At 53.9% G+C, this 19461-nt stretch overlaps 1 protein-coding gene and 1 long non-coding RNA gene across 6 annotated transcripts in view; both read left to right on the plus strand.

The window, feature by feature from the left end:
- Positions 1–19461, plus strand: part of LOC148117563 (uncharacterized) — a 220465-nt gene that overhangs the window by 185555 nt on the left and 15449 nt on the right. The window lies entirely within an intron of this gene.
- Positions 2260–3921, plus strand: LOC148117567 (uncharacterized). Of its 3 annotated transcripts, none has more exons than XR_015737011.1 (3): positions 2260–2493; positions 2732–2819; positions 3441–3921. It is a non-coding gene; the product is annotated as an uncharacterized LOC148117567 (long non-coding RNA). The 3 variants fall into 3 exon arrangements; XR_015737009.1 differs by having other exon boundaries at positions 2732–2815; XR_015737010.1 differs by having other exon boundaries at positions 2736–2815.

Consider the following 19461-nt stretch of genomic DNA (forward strand, 5'->3'; position numbering starts at 1 on the left):
GTTTAAGTGTCAGCGGTCGCTGATAACTCTCAGTGTCTCACTCCCAGACCAGTAAAATAGGTGGGACCCGGGACTCGAACCCGGGTCCCTGGGACCAAAAGAAAGATAGCTTAACCGTGCCAGCACTAGTGTATAGAGATCAGAGGACACTGATAACCTCTCCCTGACTTACCAGCCCAGCAAAAGAGTAGGACCCGGGACTCGAACCCGGGTCCTCTGGATTAAAAAGTAGGTTACTTAACCCACTGAGCCACCGTGCCAGCACTACTGTGTAAGTGTCAGCGGTCGCTGATAACTCTCAGTGTCTCACTCCCAGACCAGCAAAATAGAAGGGACCCGGGTCTCGAACCCGGGTCCTCGGGACCAAAAGAAGGGTAGCTTAACCCACTGAGCCACCGGGCCAGGCATACTGTAGAGAGGTCAGAGGACGCTGATAACCTCTCCCCGACCTACCAGTCTCAAGCAAAACAGTAGGACTCAGGTCTCGAACCCGGGTCCTCGGGACCAAAAGAAGGGTAGCTTAACCCACTGAGCCACCGGGCCAGGCATACTGTAGAGAGGTCAGAGGACGCTGATAACCTCTCACCGACCTACCAGTCTCAAGCAAAACAGTAGGACCCAGGACTCGAACCCGGGTCCTCGGGACCAAAAGAAGGGTAGCTTAACCCACTGAGCCACAGACTCAGCTCTGGTTAGTGTTGTTCAGTGGGCACTGATAACTCTCAGTGTCTCACTCCCAGACCAGTAAAATAGATTGGACCCGGGTCTCGAACCCGGGACCTTGGGATCAAAAAGTAGGTTACTTAACCCACTGAGCCACCGGGCCAGGCATACTGTAGAGAGGTCAGAGGACGCTGATAACCTCTCCCCGACCTACCAGTCTCAAGCAAAACAGTAGGACCCAGGTCTCGAACCCGGGTCCCTGGGACCAAAAAGTAGGTTACTTAACCCACTGAGCCACCGGGCCAGGCATACTGTAGAGAGGTCAGAGGACGCTGATAACCTCTCCCCGACCTACCAGTCTCAAGCAAAACAGTAGGACCCGGGTCTCGAACCCGGGTCCCTGGGACCAAAAAGTAGGTTACTTAACCCACTGAGCCACCGGGCCAGGCATACTGTAGAGAGGTCAGAGGACACTGATAACCTCTCCCCGACCTACCAGTCTCAAGCAAAACAGTAGGACCCAGGTCTTGAACCCGGGTCCTCGGGATCAAAACAATAGGGACTTAACCCACTGAGCCACCAGGCCAGCTCTACTGTAGAGGGGTCAGAGGACACTGATAACCTCTCCCCGACCTACCAGCCCAGCCAAAGAGCAAAAAAGCAAGGCAACGCGGGTCTCGAACTGGGGTCCTCGTAATCAGAAAGTGAGGCAACCTATCCACCGAGCCACCGGGCCTGCTCCACTGAACAGGGGTCAGAGGTCGCTGATAGCTCTTCGCGCCGCCCTGCCAGGCAGGCAAAACAGATGGGTCCGGGTCTCGAACCCGGGTCCTCGGGGACAAAAAGACGGTGGCTTAGCCCACTGAGCCACCGGGCCAGCTTTACTGTACATGGTTCAGAGGACACTGATAGCTTCTCCCCGCCCTCCCTCCCGGGCCCCACACACACAGGGAGCCAATGTGTCCCCCACACAGAGAGAGCGAGAAGACCCAGACAGAGAGTAGGGTTGGCAGGACTTAGGGTTCGCTGTGGGCTAGGGTTGGGGCGCAGCTAGGGCTCAGGCGGAGCTAGGGTTCGCGCGGAGCTAGGGTTGGGGCGCAGCTAGGGCTCAGGCGGAGCTAGGGTTCGCGCGGAGCTAGGGTTCCCGGGACCTAGGGTTCGCTGTGGGCTAGGGTTGGGTCCCGGTTAGGGTTCGCGCGGAGCTAGGGTTCGCTGTGGGCTAGGGTTGGGGCGCAGCTAGGGCTCAGGCGGAGCTAGGGTTCGCGCGGGGCTAGGGTTGGGGCGCAGCTAGGGCTCAGGCGGAGCTAGGGTTCGCGCGGGGCTAGGGTTGGGGCGCAGCTAGGGCTCAGGCGGAGCTAGGGTTCGCGCGGGGCTAGGGCTCAGGCGGAGCTAGGGTTCCCGGGACCTAGGGTTCGCGCGGGGCTAGGGCTCAGGCGGAGCTAGGGTTCCCGGCAGTTAGGGTTCGCGCGGGGCTAGGGTTCGCTGTGAGCTAGGGTTGGGGCGCTGCTAGGGCTCACGCGGAGCTAGGGTTCCCGGCAGTTAGGGTTCGCGCGGGCGGGGCTAGGGCTCAGGCCGAGCTAGGGCTCCCGGCCGCTTCTAGGGCGGGTCCGGACGCCGGCTGCGGACTCTGAGCCGGCAGCGCGGCGGACTACGTCTCCCATGAGCCTCCGCGGCGGCCGCCCGTTTCCCGCGCTCGGGCCTGGCGGGAGCCGGCCGCCATGCTTGAAGTCCGTGTGGGAGAAGTCGGGGCGAACTCGGTGAAATTGGCGAAATTGGCCGCGGTGGGGCTCGTGGGAAGCGACCGTGAGGACGGAAGGGAAGGACAGAGAGGTAGGTGCGGCGGGAGCGCGCGCGCGCGGGTCCGGGGAGCGAGCCGGGGAGGGAGCGGGGGAGCGGGAGACACAGACGGGAAAAACGGGGAAAAACGGGGAAAAACGGGGAAAAACGGGGATCCCGTGCGTCTGTGGGCGGCAGGCAGCGGATCGCTCACTCCCCCGCCCCCGTGGGAGCCGACAGCCGCGAGCCCCGGCTTCCCGGTCGCTCACCGAGCCCCGCTCCCATCTTCCAGGCAGGCAGACGCGGCAGCCCCGAGAGATCCGTGTTGGACAGCGCCCGCCGGGACCCGGAGAGACTGACTGCACAAACAGCGCGTGTGAGTGCCAGAAACTCGTCGTTCCCGTGCTTTCTCACTGTCTGTCTCAATCTGCTCTTGAAATAAAACGATTGCCTTGCTCTTGCCGTGTCTGCACGCTCACCCGCACGCAACAGGACCCAGCCATAAGGGTCCTGTCCGAAAAAATTTTTAAAAGTGTGGGGGACCCCTGTCAAAACTTTTTTTTTTTTTTTTTTTTTTTTTTTTTTTTTTTTTTTCCGATTATTAATATCGGATATGCCAACGTCACTATCGTTTCCACATAGAGATCACGTCTATATGCCCGGCAACAGGCGCAAGCGGGATTCCAACCTGCGACCTTGGCACCAGGCACTCAGCGTTAGGCGCTCCTACCGCTCTGAGCCACGGCTCGAGCTGCTGACAGCCACCTTCGAATTTTCGAGATTTATAGACTAAAGCGGGCTGACGATTTGGCGAAAGAGACCTGGGCGGGTGGGGGGGAGAAGAGCAGCCAGGGACCCGGCAGGGGGTGTGTCTGTGTGTGTCTGTGTGAGAGAGAGAGCAGACGGGCGGGGCTGCTGTCACTGCAGAGCTGGGGAGTCTGTCTCCTGACCCAGAACTCAGATGTATGTTCCTCATAAAAGCTGCTTTCTCTCCGTTTCAGAGACTGCTTCACAGTTCCAGCCACAGCACACAGCCGTCTGGACGGAGGACTCAGCACCCAGCACTCTGAATGGAGGACCCAGCACTCAGCACCCAGCACCCAGCACTGAATCAGGTCATGGGCACATTCTCCTCTGACTGGCTGTTTTAAAACCTGACAGGGACCTGGACAGAGCCACTGATTTCTTTCTCATCCACAGACACTCACTCCTCTGCAGCCAGCAGTCGTTATTCTGCCCGGAGGACTCAGCACCCAGCACCCAGCCATCTCAATGGAGGACTCAGCACCCAGCACTCAGCACCCAGGACCCAGCAGAGAGGACTCAGCACCCAGCACCTGCCTGCCTGGGGAACAGCACACACTCGCTCTGCAGACCCCCCCAGGCAGCAGCTTCCACACAGGCTGCTGGCCTCCCTGGATGTCAGCCTGACCAGAAATGAACAGACAGCCCCTGAGACTCGGTCTTGTTGCTCATAGAACATTAAATTCTTATTTTATTGAAAGCTCTTTTTCATTTCATAAAATCTCTGCAGGAAACCATGAAGGCCTGGAGTCCTATTTCAGGCCTGAGGGTGATGGAAATAGGTAACATCATGAAAAAGGAGGGAAGATCCTTTAAAACATGGTCAAAATCATTTGAAAAGTAGCTAAAATCATTAACAAAGAGGCAGAATCATTCTAAAATGTGGCCAATCATTTTTTAAAATGGCAAAAATCACTTAAGAAATAGGGAGAATCATTAAAAATCAGGGAATATCATTTAAGAAATAGGGAAAATAATTTTAAAAGGAGGGAAAATAGTTAAACGTTGGGGAAGAAGTTTTAAAAATAGGAAAAATCATTTAAGAAATGGGGAATATAGGTTTAGGCACGGGGAATATAATTTTAAAAATAGGGAAAATAGTGAGACATGCAGGAAGATCATTTAAAAATAGAGGAAAATAAGGGAATAGAATTTTAAAAATAGAGGAAATAATTAAAAATAGGGAGAATCATTTTTAAAATGGCGAAAATCATTTAAAAATCACGGAAAAGAATTAAAAATTAGGGAAGATCATGGAAGACCTGGGGAAACTCATTAAAGATCAAGGAAGGTGATTGGGAACCTAGGGAAAATAATTTAAAAAATAGGGAAAAGAATTAAAAGATAGGGGATATCATTTTAACATGGGTGAAATAATTTTTAAAATGGCCAAAATCACTTCAGAAATGGGGAAAATCATTAAACATCAGGGAGGATGATTGGGAACCTAGGGAAAACATTTTAAAAAATAGGGAAAATAATTAAAAGATAGGGAATATCATTTAGGACATGGGGAAAATCAATAAAAATCAGGGAAGGTGATTGGGAACCTAGGGAACATAATTTGAAACATAGGGAAAAGAATTAAACATAGGGGATACCATTGAAGACATGGGGAAAATCATTATAAATCCGGGAATGTCATTTAAGAAATAGGTAAAATCATTAAAAAAATAGTGAGTATCATTGAGAGATAGGAAAAATCATGTAAGTCCTAGGGAAAATAATTTTAAAAATAGGCCAAATCATGAAACATTGGGGAGGTTCCTTTAAACCTAGGAGGACTCAGCGCCCAGCACTCGGGGACGGTTTTGGTACAGGCACGGAGGACTCAGCGCCCAGCACCTGGTTACAGGCACGGAGGACTCAGCTCCCAGCACCCTCCCTCCCCGGAGGACTCAGCACTCAGCACTCAGCAACCAGGCCGGTCGAGCAGTTGGCCCTGGGCGCTGACTGGCTCCGCTCATGTCTCCCATAGCCCAGAAGCAGCGAGGTCGACCAGTTGTCCCGTTCAGCGGCCTCGGCGGGGTTTGGGGCCTCGAACCCCGGTCCCCGGCGGGGCTGGGCGGAGGGGAGGGCGACGGGGGAGCCCGCACAGGGCACCTGGGGACAGCGTGGGGACGGGGACGGGGACGGGGGACTCAGCGCCCAGCACCCGGGGACGGTTTGGGGACAGGCACGGGGGACTCAGCTCCCAGCACCCTCCCTCCACAGAGGACTCAGCACTCAGCACTCAGCAACCACGCAGGTCGACCAGTTGTCCCGTTCAGCGGCCTCGGCGCGAATTGGGGCCTCGAACCCCGGTCCGCGGCGGGGCTGGGCGGAGGGGAGGGCGACGGAGGAGCCAGCACAGGGCACCTGGGGACGGGGACGGAGGACTCAGCGCCCAGCCAGCACTCAGGGGCGGTTTGGGGACAGGGACGGAGGACTCAGCTCCCAGCCAGCACTCAGGGGCGGTTTGGGGACAGGCACGGACGACTCAGCTCCCAGCCAGCACTCAGGGGCGGTTTGGGGACAGGGACGGAGGACTCAGCTCCCAGCCAGCACTCAGGGGCGGTTTGGGGACAGGCACGGACGACTCAGCGCCCAGCACCCTCCGCAGAGGACTCAGCACTCAGCAGCCAGCCAGGCTCTGCAGACGCCAGGATTTTTCCAAAAAATCCGCCGTGTTTGGACTCAGGCTGGCTTTGGGGAGAGGCCACAGACGACTCAGCACCCAGCACTCAGGCAGGCTTTGGGGCCAGGCACGGAGGACTCAGCGCCCAGCACTCAGGGGCGGTTTGGGGACAGGCACGGGGGACTCAGCGCCCAGAACCTGGGGACGGGCACGGAGGACTCAGCGCCCAGCACCCTCCCTCACACACACTCCCAGGGAAGGCTTGGGTACAGGCAGGCAGGACTCAGCGCACAGCACTCAGGGGCGGTTTGGGGACAGTCAGAGACGACTCAGCGCCCAGCACCCTCCCTGTGCAGAGGACTCAGCACTCAGCAGCCAGCCACGCTCTGCAGACGCCAGGATTTTTCATAAAATCCCCCGGGCTTGGACGGTGCCCGGCCCCTCACAGGCACAGACAGAAAGACACACGGGGAAAGGGAATCCGATCCCCAGGCCCCTGCCCTGCCTGCCTGCCTGCCTGCCCTGGCCTAAGCCCTCCCTCAGGCCTTAGGGTGAGTGACATCGGGAAAAATCATGAAAAATGAGGGAAGATCCCTTAAGAACTAGGGAAAAGAATTTTAAAAAATAGCTAAAATCATTTAAAAAGAGGGAGACTCATTTTACAGTGGCTCAAATCATTTTTAAAATGGCGAAAATCATTTCAGACATGGGGAACATAATTTTAAAAATAGGGAAAATAATTTTAGAAATAGGGAAAGAATTTTAAACATAGAGAAAATCATTAAACATCGGTAGAGTTATTTTAAAAGGTGGCCACTCGTTTTTAAAATGGCGAAAATGATTTAAGAAATAGGGAGAATCATCTTTAAAAGGTGCAAATAGATTTAAAAATAGGGAAAATAATTTAAGAAATAGGGAAAAAATTTTAAACATAGAGAAAATAATTAAGAACAGGGAGAATCATTTTAAAATGTGGCCAATAATTTTTAAAATGGCGAAAACGATTTAAGAAATAGGGAGGAGAATTTAGAAAGTAGAGAAAATAATTAAAAATAGGGAGAATCCTTTTAAAATGGGTCCAGTCATTTTTAAGATGGCGAAAATCATTTCAGAAATGCGGAGAATCATTTAAAACTGGCGAAAATAATTTTAAACATCGGGAAAATCATCGAAGAGATGGTGAAAATCATTAAAAAGGAGGGAAGATCATTTAGGATAGAGGGAAAGGATTTTAAAAAGGCGCCCATCATTTTTTAAACGGCGAAAATAATTTTAAAAATCGGGAAAATAATTAAAGCTGGGGAAAAATCATTTAAAAAGAGGAAAAATCATTTAAGAAATGGGGAATATCATTTTAAACGTGGTGAAGGGGGCAGAGGACTCAGCTCCCAGCACCCTCCCTCCACAGAGGACTCAGCACTCAGCACTCAGCAGCCAGGCCGGTCGAGCAGTTGGCCCTGGGCGCTGACTGGCTCCGCTCATGTCTCCCCTAGCCCAGAAGCAGCGAGGTCGACCAGTTGTCCCGTTCAGCGGCCTCGGCGGGGTTTGGGGCCTCGAACCCCGGTCCGCGGCGGGGCTGGGCGGAGGGGAGGGCGACGGGGGAGCCCGCACAGGGCACCTGGGGACTGGGACTGAGGACTCAGCGCCCAGCACTCAGGCAGGCTTTGGGGACTGGGACGGAGGACTCAGCGCCCAGCACTCAGGCAGGCTTTGGGGACTGGGACGGAGGACTCAGCGCCCAGCACTCAGGCAGGCTTTGGGGACTGGGACGGAGGACTCAGCGCCCAGCACTCAGGGGCGGTTTGGGGACAGTCAGAGACGACTCAGCGCCCAGCACCCTCCCTGCGCAGAGGACTCAGCACTCAGCACCCAGCCACGCTCTGCAGACGCCAGGATTTTTCAGAAAATCCCCCGGGCTTGGACGGTGACTGACGAGCACAGACAGACACACGGGGAAAGGGAATCCGATCCCCAGGCCCCTGCCCTGCCTGCCTGCCCTGGCCTAAGGCCTCCCTCAGGCCTTAGGGTGAGTGACATCGGGAAAATTCACGAAAAATGAGGGAAGATCGCTTAAGAAATAGGAAAAAGAATTTAAAAAATAGCTAAAATCATTAAAAAATAGGGAGAATCATTTTAAAATGGGGCCAATTATTTTTTAAGCGGCTAAAATGATTTTAAAATTAGGGAAAATAATTTTAAACATCGGGAAAATAATGAAGAGCAGGGAGAGTCATTTTAAAATGGGGCCAATCGTTTTTAAAATGTGAAACATGATTTTAAAAATCGGGAAAATGATTAAGAGCAGGGAGAATCATTTTAAAATGGCGAAAATGATTTTTAAAATGGCAAAAATCATTTCAGACATGTGGAAAATAATTTTAAAAAGAGGGAAAATCATTTTAGAAATAGGGAAAATAATTTTAAACCTAGAGAAAATCAGTAAAAATCGGTAGAATCCTTTTAAAATGTGGCCAATCGTTCTTAAAATGGCGAAAATGATTTAAGAGATAGGGAGAATCATTTTTAAAAGGTGCACATCATTTTAAAAATAGGGAAAATGATTTAAGAAATAGGGAGGAGAATTTAGAAAGTAGAGAAAATAATTAAAAATAGGGAGCATCCTTTTAAAATGGGTCCAGTCATTTTTAAGATGGCGAAAATCTTTTCAGAAATGCGGAGAATCATTTAAAAATGGCGAACATAATTTTAAAAATGGGGAAAATAAATTAAGACATGGTGAAAATCATTCACAAGGAGGGAAGATCATTTAGGATAGAGGGAAAGGATTTTAAAAAGGCGCCCATCATTTTTTAAATGGCGAAAATAATTTTAAACATCGGGAAAATAATGAAAGCTGGGGAAAAATCCTTTAAAAACAGGAAAAATCATTTAAGAAATGGGGAATATCATTTTAAACGTGGTGAAGGGGACAGAGGACTCAGCGCCCAGCACCCTCCCTCCACAGAGGACTCAGCACTCAGCACTCAGCAGCCAGGCCGGTCGAGCAGTTGGCCCTGGGCGCTGACTGGCTCAGCTCATGTCTCCCATAGCAGCGAGGTCGACCAGTTGTCCCGTTCAGCGGCCTCGGCGGGGTTTGGGGCCTCGAACCCCGGTCCGCGGTGGGGCTGGGCGGAGGGGAGGGCGACGGGGGAGCCCGCACAGGGCACCTGGGGACGGGGACGGAGGACTCAGAGCCCAGCACTCAGGCAGGCTTTGGGGAGAGGCCACAGACGACTCAGCGCCCAGCACCCTCCGCAGAGGACTCAGCACTCAGCAGCCAGCCACGCTCTGCAGACGCCAGGATTTTTCAAAAAAATCCGCCGTGTTTGGACTCAGGCAGGCTTTGGGGAGAGGCCACAGACGACTCAGCACCCAGCACTCAGGGGCGGTTTTGGTACAGGCACGGAGGACTGAGCGCCCAGCACCCGGGGATGGTTTGTGTACAGGCACGGAGGTCTCAGCGCCCAGCACTCAGGCAGGCTTTGGGGAGAGGCCGCAGACGACTCAGCACCCAGCACTCAGGCAGGCTTTGGGGCCAGGCACGGAGGACTCAGCGCCCAGCACTCAGGGGCGGTTTGGGTACAGGCACGGAGGACTCAGCGCCCAGCACTCAGGGCGAGAATCATTTTAAAATGGCGAACATGATTTTTAAAATAGGCAAAATGATTTTAAAAATAGGGAAAATAATTAAGAACAGGGAGAATCCTTTTAACATGGGGCCCATGATTTTTAAATGGGGTCCATGATGTTTAGAATGGCAGAAATAATTTTAAAAAGAGGGAAAATAATTTGAGAAAGAGGGAAAAGAATTTTAAACATAGAGGAAATCCTTAAAAATGGGTAGAATCATGTTAAAACGTGGCCAATCATTTTTAAAATGGCGAAAATTATTTTGAAAATAGGGAAAATGATCTTAAAACTAGGGAATATAATTAAGAGCAGGGAGATTCCTTTTAAAATGTGGCCAATCGTTTTTAAAATGGCGAACATGATTTTAAAAATAGGGACAATGATTTTAAAAATAGGGAAAAGAGTGAAACACGAGGGAAGATCATTTAAAAATAGGGAACATCATTTCAGAGGTGGGGAACAGAATTTAAAACATAGAGAAAATCATGAAACATAGGTAGAATCCTTTTAACATGTGGCCACTCGTTTGTCAAATGGCGAAAATAATTTTTAAAAAAAGGGAAAATCATGAAACCTGAGGGAAGATCATGGATACATAGGAAACGTCATTGAAGACATGGGGCCTATCCTTTTCAACATGGGCCAAATCATTTTAAACATAGGGAAAAGAGTGAACCGTGAAGGAAGGTCGTTTAAAAACAGGAAAGACCGTTTAAGCGATGGGGAATATCATTTTCAACATGGTGAGGGGACAGAGGACTCAGCGCCCAGCACCTGGGGACGAGCACGGAGAACTCAGCGCCCAGCACCCTCCACAGAGGACTGAGCACTCAGCACCCACGCACTGCACCCCTTCCTTCTCTGGCTCTGTCCAGCAGGGCGAGGTGCTGATCTCTGAAAACTCCACCAGAGGGAGCGAGCGCGGTTCTGGGGGGGGAGCGGGAGGCCGGCCGCCCCGAGGGGAGTTTTCGAACTGATGAAAAATCCCGTGATGAACTTGGACACGATCCACTGCTCTGTGGATTTTTGGATTTTTCAAATGCAGCCCCGCTGGCCTCAGCCTGTCAGCCCCCGCCCGTCAGCCACGCCGGCCCCGGGCCACAGCCGCCATTAGCATCGCCTTTGTCACCGAGAGCCGGCGGCGGCTTGGAATCTGCCCGGGGGGAGGTTGCAGGGAAGGAAACGCCTGCAGACCTGTGTTTCTCATTTTTAAAAAATTCTTAAAAATCCCTGTTTTGAAAATGAGGGGTGGGGGTCACTCCAGGACGTGGTCAAGGCACTGGAGAATCTTTTTGCAGAGAGAGACCCACTCCCATCATGAAATCAAAGCCAGGGGAGTCAGTGAAAGAGGCCTAGGCGCTGAGGGTAGAGAAGCTGCCAGGTCTGCCAGGGCTGCTGCGGATCTGCAGTTCTAATTTTTAAAAATCCTTAAAAATTCCTGTGTTTGAAAATAAGGGGTCTGGGTCCCTTCAGGATGTGGTCAAGGATCTGGAGAATCTTTTTACAGAGAGTTACCCACTCCCAGCATGACATCAAGACCAGGGGAGTCAGTGAAAGAGGCCTAGACGCTGAGATTAGAGCAGCTGCCAGATCAGCCAGGGCTGCTGCGGATCCGCGTTTCTAATTTTCAAAAATTCTTTAAAATTCCTGTGTTTGAAATTAAGGGGTCAGGGTCTCTCCAGGACGTGGTCAAGGGTCTGGAGAATCTTTTTTGACATAGATATCCACTCCCACCATGAAATCAAGACCAGGATAGGCTTTAAAACAGGCCTAGATGCTGAGGGTAGAGCAGCTGCCAGGTCAGCCAGGGCTGCTGCGGATCTGCGTTTCTAATGTTTAAAAAATTCTTAAAAATTCCTGATTTGAAAATGAGGGGTGGGGGTCGCTCCAGGACGTGGTCAAGGGTCTGGAGAATCTTTTTACAGAGAGAGACCCACTCCCAGCATGAAATCAAGACCAGGAGAGTCAGTGAAAGAGGCCTAGGCGCTGAGGTTAGAGCAGCTGCCAGGTCAGCCAGGGCTGCTGCGGACCTGCGTTTCTCATTTTTAAAAAATTCTTAAAAATTCCTGTCTTTGAAATTAAGGGGTGGGAGTCTCTCCAGGACGTGATCAGGGATCTGGAGAATCTTTTTACAGAGAGAGACCCACTCCCAGCATGAAATCAAGACCAGGAGAGTCAGTGAAAGAGGCCTAGATGCTGAGGTTAGAGCAGCTGCCAGATCAGCCAGGGCTGCTGTAGGTCTGCGTTTCTAATTTTCAAAAATTCTTAAAAATTCCTGTCTTTGAAAATAAGGGGTGGGGGTCCCTCCAGGACGTGGTCAAGGGTCTGGAGAATCTTTTTTGACATAGATACCCACGACCACCATGACATCAAGACCAGGAGAGTCTTTAAAACAGGCCTAGAGGCTGAGGGTAGAGCAGCTGCCAGATCAGCCAGGGCTGCTGCGGATCCGCGTTTCTCATTTTCAAAAATTCTTAAAAATCCCTGTGTTTGAAACTAAGGGCTGGGGATCTCTGCAGGACCTGGTCAAGGGTCTGGAGAATCTTTTTACAGAGAGAGACCCCCTCCCAGCATGAAATCAAAACCAGGGGAGTCAGTGAAAGAGGCCTAGAGGCTGAGATTAGAGCAGCTGCCAGGTCAGCCAGGGCTGCTGCGGATCCGCGTTTCTAATTTTCAAAAATTCTTAAAAATTCCTGTTTTGAAACTAAGGGGTGGGGATCTCTGCAGGACCTGGTCAAGGGACTGGAGAATCTTTTTACAGAGAGATACCCACTCCCAGCATGAAATCAAAACCAGGGGAGTAGGTGAAAGAGGCCTAGGCGCTGAGATTAGAGCACCTGCCAGATCAGCCAGGGCTGCTGCGGATCTGCGTTTCTCATTTCTAAAAATTCTTAAAAATTCCTGTCTTTGAAAATGAGGGCTGGGGGTCCCTCCAGGACCTGGTCAAGGGTCTGGAGAATCTTTTTTGACATAGATACCCACTCCCACCCTGAAATCCACACCAGGGGAGCCACTTAAACTGGCCTAGGAGCTGAGGGGACAGGGCAGCTGCCCTCAGAGGCCTCCGACCCAAACCCTGATGTCAGGGCCGAATCCTCCCCGAGCTGAGGTTCCTGAGCGTGGTCCCCCGGGGGAGAGACAGGGGGGACCCGGCCAGACCCCGTTGAGGAGGCGACAGTCGTCCTGAGGCCAGAATCCTAGAGAGCTGACTGCAGAGTCCCAGAGCTCCCGGGCTGCCGGCTGCCTGCCTGCACACAGAGAGGCCGGCCCGTCGCCAAGACTCCTTGAAAAAAATCCATCTTCTTCCCATCCCCGCAGAGATCCAGGCCCTCTGGTCACCTCTATGGGACACGGGCCAGTCACTGGGTTGGTAAAAATGCCGACTTCAGCCTCCAACATATGGGACGGTGTGGAGGGCGATCCCCTGGACCAGATATAGATATATATATCAAAAAATCCATGTGAGTTATTGACAGGCCATCCATGTGAGTGATTGTCAGGCCGGGACGGCGGGTGAACGTCTCCCCAGCACAGACACAGACACGAGGTTCCCTGACTTCCCCGCCCTCAGAGAAAATTAAATTAAATTAAATGAAATTAAATTAAATGAAATCAAAGTCCCTGGTCCCTGCCGGCCCTGCTCACTCGGGTGGGGACGGCAGCGATACGCCGAGGCCTCAGGCCCCGCATTCGGGAGCCCAGAGACGCCCGAGGACCCCACAGAGACCGAGCACTGGATTCTCCGATCTACAGCGTCCTCAGACCTCCCATCCATCCCGGGTCGGGGACGCCGGGGACCCCCCTCCCTCCCGTCTCGGGCGCTGTCCGGCGGGGCGCGGTGCTGATCCCTGCGGACGCCACCAGGGGGAGCGCGCGCGGTGCTGGGGGGGGAGCGGGAGGCCCGGCCGCCCCGAGGGGAGCGCGGAGCGGGTTTGGGAAACGGGTGAAACACCCCGCGATGGACGCGGACACGATCCACGGCGGTGCGGTCGTGGGAGGTGTAACACAGACGCGCCGGCCTCGGGCCTCCCTCAGGCCGCAGCCACGAACGTTCCCTCCGTCAGCCAGCGGCGGCGGGCGGGCGGCTGGGGATCGGCCCTGGGGGAGGGGGCAGGGAAACGGCTGCGGATCGGCGTTTCTCAGTTTTAAAAAATTTTTAAAAATTCCTGGGTTTGAAACTCAGGGGTGGGGGTCCCCCCAGGACGTGGTCCAGGCACTGGAGCATCTTTTTACAGAGAGAGACCCCCTCCCAAACCTGCCCTCGGCGAGCCAGCGGCGGCGGCGGCAGCGGCTGGGCATCTGCCTGCTGGGAGGGGGCCGGGAAACGCCTGCAGCTCGGCGTTTCTCATGGTTTAAAACAATGTTTAAACATCCCTGGCGCTTGGAAAAGGAGGGGTGGGGGTCTCTCGAGGCCGGGGTCCGTGGAGAGAATGAACCGGGTGGGACACAGACCCTGATCCCAGCGGATCCAGAGGCCTCCCACTCTCGGACACGGACACGGGGTCCCCTGCCCTTCCCGGCCCTCGGGGAGACCGCCATTCCCTCAAATAAAATGAAATAAAATTGAATAAGGGCCCTGGGGCCCTGCCCTGCCCTGCCCTGCCCTCAGAGAGGCCGCTACTTCTTGAAATAAAATGAAAGAAAATGAAATAAGAGTGTGCTTAGAAAATTAAATCAGCTGTGTGCCAAGTGTGGAGTCCTGAGGGCTGAGTGCCGAGTCCCGAGTGGTCACCGGAGAGGGCTGAGGGCTCAGTGCTGAGTGTCTGTGTCCAGGGGAACCGGGGGTCTCTCGGGGAGGGGGGCTGAGCCACAGGCCAGAGGTCCCCAGGAGAGGATGGGGGCTGCCAGAGGAGGGCTGAGTGCTGGGGGCTGAGTGCTGAGTGCTCAGTCCAAGTCATCAGTGCTGAGTGCTGAGTGCTCAGTCCAAGTCATACGTGCTGAGTGCTGAGTGCTAAGTCCTATAGGCTGAATGCTGAGGCCTGGGTAGGAGTGCCAAGTATGGACTGCTGCCTGCTAAGTGGTTAGGGCTGAGTGCTGAGGGTTAAGGGCTCAGGGCTGGGTGCTGAGGCCTGAGTAGGAGTGCCAAGTACTGAAGGCTGCCCACTAAGTGGTTAGTGCTGAGAGCTAAATGCTGAGTGCTGAGCTTTAAGTGCTAGGTTCTTCCACTTCAGGCTGGCTACCCAGCCTGGAGACCCTGAGGAAGCCAGCCCAGAGGACCAGCAGACTCCGTGTGCAGACTGCTCAGTGGTTAGTGCTGAGTGCTGAGTCCTGTGTGTGTGTGTGAGAGTGCTAAGTATGGACTGCTGCCTGCCAAGTGGTTAGTGCTGCTGAGTGCTGAGGGTTAATGGCTCAGTGCTGAGTCCTGAGGGCTAAGTGGTTAGTGCTGAGTACTGAGTGCTGAGGCCTGAGTGCTGAGTGCTAAGTGCTGATTTCTAAGCGGTGAGCACTGAGTCCTGAGTGCTGAGGGCTAAGTCCTACCAGAACTCCTTCCAGGAAGAGCCCACAGATAGAGAGATGGATGGACAGAGACCCCTGCTCCTCCTTCATGGACGGATGGGGAAGAGGACAGGCCACCCTGGCTGGCTATCCAGCCTGGAGACCCTGAGGAAGCGAGCTAGAGGACCCAGCACCCAGCACCCAGCACAGAAGAGCCAGCACCCAGCACTGAGCACCCAGAGAAAGGCCCAGGGGACACCAGGGACCCGCCTGGGCACGCTGCCAGGCCCGGATTTTTCCTATAAAATCACACGGGCTGGCGTGGTGAACGTCTCACAGGCACAGACACACACTCACAGACACGGACACGGGGTCCCCGGCCCTTCCCGGCCTTCGGGGAGACCGCGATTCCATAAAATAAAATGAAATTAAATTTATTAAAAGCCCTGGGACCCTGTCCTGCCCTTCCCCACCCTCAGGGAGACCGCTATTTCCTAAAATAAAATGACATGAAAGGAAATAAAAAGCCCTGGGTCCCTGCTGAACTTGAAAATGATCCACAGTCCTGTATTTTTTGGATTTTTAAAACACAGACCGCTGGCCTCAGCCTGTCAGCCCCCGCCCGTCAGCAAAGCTGACCCCGGGCCGCAGCCGCCATTAGCATCGCCTTTGTCACCGAGAGGCGGTGGCGGCTTGGAATCTGCCCGGGGGGAGGGGGACGGGAAGGAAACGCCTGCAGACCCGTGTTTCTCATTTTTAAAAAATTCTTAAAAATCCCAGTTTTGAAAATGAGGGGTGGGGGTCACTCCAGGACGTAGTCAAGGGTCTGGAGAATCTTTTTTTAGGTAGAGACCCGCTCCCAACATGAAATCCAGACCAGGGGAGGCCCTTAAACAGACCTAGGAGCTGAGGGGACAGAGCAACTGCCAGGCCTGCATGGCTGCGTCTCTAATTTTCAAAAATTCCTAAAAATTCCTGTAGTTGAAAATAAGGGGTGAGGGTCGCTCGAGGACGTAGTCAAGGGTCTGGAGAATCTTTTTTTAGGTAGATACCCGCTATCAACATGAAATCCACACCAGGGGAGGCCCTTAAACAGGCCTAGGAGCTGTGAGGGGAGAGCAGCTGCCAGGGCTACAGGGCTGCGTCTCTAATTTTCAAAAATTCCTAAAAATTCCTGTCTTTGAAACTAAGGGGAGAGGGTCGCTCCAGGACGTAGTCAAGGGTCTGGACCATCTTTTTTTAGGTAGATACTCGCTACCAACATGAAATCCAGACCAGGGGAGTCACTGAAACAGACCTAGGAGCTGGGGGGACAGAGCAGCTGCCATTAGAGACCTCCAACCTAAGCAATGATGTCAGGGCCGAATCCTCCCCGAGCTGAGGTTCCTGAGCGTGGTCCCCCGGATGAGAGACAGGGGGGACCCGGCCAGACCCTTTGGAGGAGGCGACAGGAGTCCTGAGACCCAGAATCCTAGAGAGCTGACTGCAGATTCCCAGAGCTCCCCGGCTGCTGGCAGCCTGGACCCAGACAGACAGGCAGGCAGGCCGGGCCCCCCGTGTTCTCCCTGAAGGAGCAGGGCCTGCAGGGATTCCTGGGACTCCTGATGGAAGACTCGGTCTGCAGGGAGACGTGAAACGGATTTTATGTAGAAAGACGGTGGATGGAGGGAGACAGAAAAGCTGTTCTTGGAGATCCCGCGGCCGGTGGGGTCCTCTCCGGGGACCTGGGCTGAGCGCAGAGGGCCCCGGGGGCTCCCGGAGGAGCTGCCTGGGACGTGGGGGGCCGCTGTCCGGCCCCGTCCGGCTCCCTGCACCCTCAGCGGCCGCCTTCCCCGCTCTGCCGTCCGGATTTCTGTGTCTGGAGGACCCTTCTCCTCTCCAGACCCTTCCTGGACCAGACCCCAGCTCAGAAATCAAAGCCAATCCCAGAAGAGACAGAGGCCCCCAGCCTCCCCTGGCCAGAGATCCAGGAGTCCTGGGGACCTAGAGAGCACAGACGGGCCCACCTCCAGACAGAAAGTGGGTTCCTTTTCGTGTCTACTCCTCCAAAATAGTGGATGTCTGTGTGGTCCTGATGGGATAACTATAAATCCTGATGGTCTGTGTGGCTATCTCCTGGACCAGCTCTCTCTAAAAAACCACATGTGAGTGATTCTCAGGCAGGGAGGGCTGGTGAACGTCTCCCCAGCACAGCCACGAGGTTCCCTGACTTCCCAGCCCAGAGAGAACATTAAATTAAATTAAATTAAATTAAATTAAATGAAATCCCAGGGTCCCTGCCTGCCCTGCCCACTCAGGTGTGGGCTGCAGCCAGACACCGAGGCCCTGAGGCCCAGCATTCAGAAGCCCGAGGACCCCAAAGAGACAGAGGACTTCCTTTTCAACATGAAAGTCAATGATTTGGAGAGATTTCGGGGACCCCATGTCTCCCAACCCCTTCTCTGGCTCTGTCTCCCGATGGGAGCGCAGAGGGGATTTTGAAAACGGGTGAAAAATCCCACGATGGACGTGGACATGATCAACGGTGGTGTTTTTTCCTAGATTTTGAACACGCAGACCCACCCGCGGGCCTCAGCCTGTCAGCCTCTGCCCGTCAGCGAGGCCGGCCGCAGGCTGCCTCAGCCATTACCATTTCCTTTGTCGGCCCGGGGCGGCGGCGGCTCAGCGACCTCGGCTTGGGATCCGCCCGGCGGGAGGGGGAGGGGCAGGGGAGAGCGGCCGGTCCGCCTTTCTCATTTTCAAAAATTCCTAAAAATTCCTGTCTTTGAAAATGAGGGGTGAGGGTCGGTCCAGGACGTAGTCAAGGAACTGGAGAATCTTTTTTTAGGTAGAGACCCGCTCCCGACATGAAATCCAGAGCAGGGGAGGCAGTGAAACAGGCCTAGGAGCTGTGGAGGGAGAGCGGCTGCCAGGCCTGCAGGGCTGCGTTTCTAATTTTCAAAAATTCCTAAAAATTTCTGTCGTTGAAAATAAGGGGTGAGGGTCGCTCCAGGACGTGGTCAAGGGTCTGGAGAATCTTTTTTTAGGTAGATACCCGCTCCCAACATGAAATCCACACCAGGGGAGTCAGTGAAAGAGGCCTAGGAGCTGTGGGGACAGAGCAGCTGCCAGGCCTGCAGGGCTGCGTCTCTAATTTTCAAAAATTCTTAAAAATTCCTGTCTTTGAAAATAAGGGGTGGGGGTCGCTCCAGGACGTAGTCAAGGGTCTGGAGAATCTTTTTTGACATAGATACCCACGACCACAAGGAAATCAAGACCGGGGGAGTCAGTGAAAGAGGCCTAGATGCTGAGGTTAGAGCAGCTGCCAGGTCTGCCAGGCCTGCTGCGGATCCGCGTTTCTCATTTTTAAAAAATTCTTTAAAATGCCTGTTTTGAAACTAAGGGGTGGGGGTCGCTCCAGGACCTGGTCAAGGGTCTGGAGAATCTTTTTTGACATAGATACCCGCTCCCAGCATGAAATAAAGACCAGGGGAGCCGCTTAAACTGGCCTAGGAGCTGAGGGGACAGAGCAGCTGCCCTCAGAGACCTCCGACCCAAACCATGACGTCAGGGCAGAATCCTCCCCGAGCTGAGATTCCTGAACGTGTCCCCCATGGTAGAGACAGGAGGGACAGGGCCAGACCCTGTTGAGGAGGCTAAACTCGTCCTGAGACCCCAAATCCTAGAAAGCTGACTGCAGATTCCCAGAGATCCTCTGCTGCTGGCTGCCTGGACCCAGCTGCTGAGTGCTGGGTGCTTGGGGCTGAGTCCTTGCCGGGTGCTGAGTGCTAAGTGCTCAATCCATCCTAACAATAAATCAAATAAAATAAATAAGTGCTAGGTGCTGAGTGCTGAGTGCTGAGTGATAAGTCGATCCATAAAATAAAATAAAGGATTGCTAGGTGTTGAGTGCTGGGTGCTGAGGAGACAGGCCCCAAGCCTCCCCTGGCCGGAGATCTAGGAGTATCTCATGGCTCACCTAGATGAATAAAGATCTTTTAGTTAGTCTTAGGCCTGGAAGGCTGGTGAACGTCTCACCCACACAGACACAGACACGAGGTTCCCTGACTTCACTGCCATGAGATAAAATGAAATGAAATGAAAGGAAATCCCAGGGTCCCCGCCTGCCCTGCTCCCTGCTCTGTGGGCTGCAGCAGCTCTAGACGGAGGCCTCAGGCCCCTCATTCGGGAGCCCGGAGAAGCCAGAGGACAGAGAACGTCCTGGAATCCAGTGTCCTAGACAGGAAAAGAAGGAGAGAGTCGGTGTGTGGACACCGGGGAGGCCCCAGGTCCCCCCACCCCTGCTCTGGCTCTGCCCGTCCGGCCGGGCGAGGTGCGGTTCCCCGACATCCCCACCAGAGGGCGAGGCCGGCCGGCCGCCCCGACCGAGGGGAGCGCGGAGGAGGGGGGGATTTTTCAAACGGGTTAAACATCCAGGGATGGAACGTGGAGACGCTCCACGGCTCGGTCGTGGGGAGATGGATCCACGCGGCCCCGCGGCGGGACCTCGGCCGGCCGGCCGCACCCATCCCCGTCGCCTGGGGGAGCGAGGGGCG

This window comes from Myodes glareolus, chromosome X, assembly GCF_982192425.1.
Source record: "Myodes glareolus chromosome X, mMyoGla1.1, whole genome shotgun sequence".
Lineage (NCBI taxonomy): Eukaryota > Metazoa > Chordata > Mammalia > Rodentia > Cricetidae > Myodes > Myodes glareolus.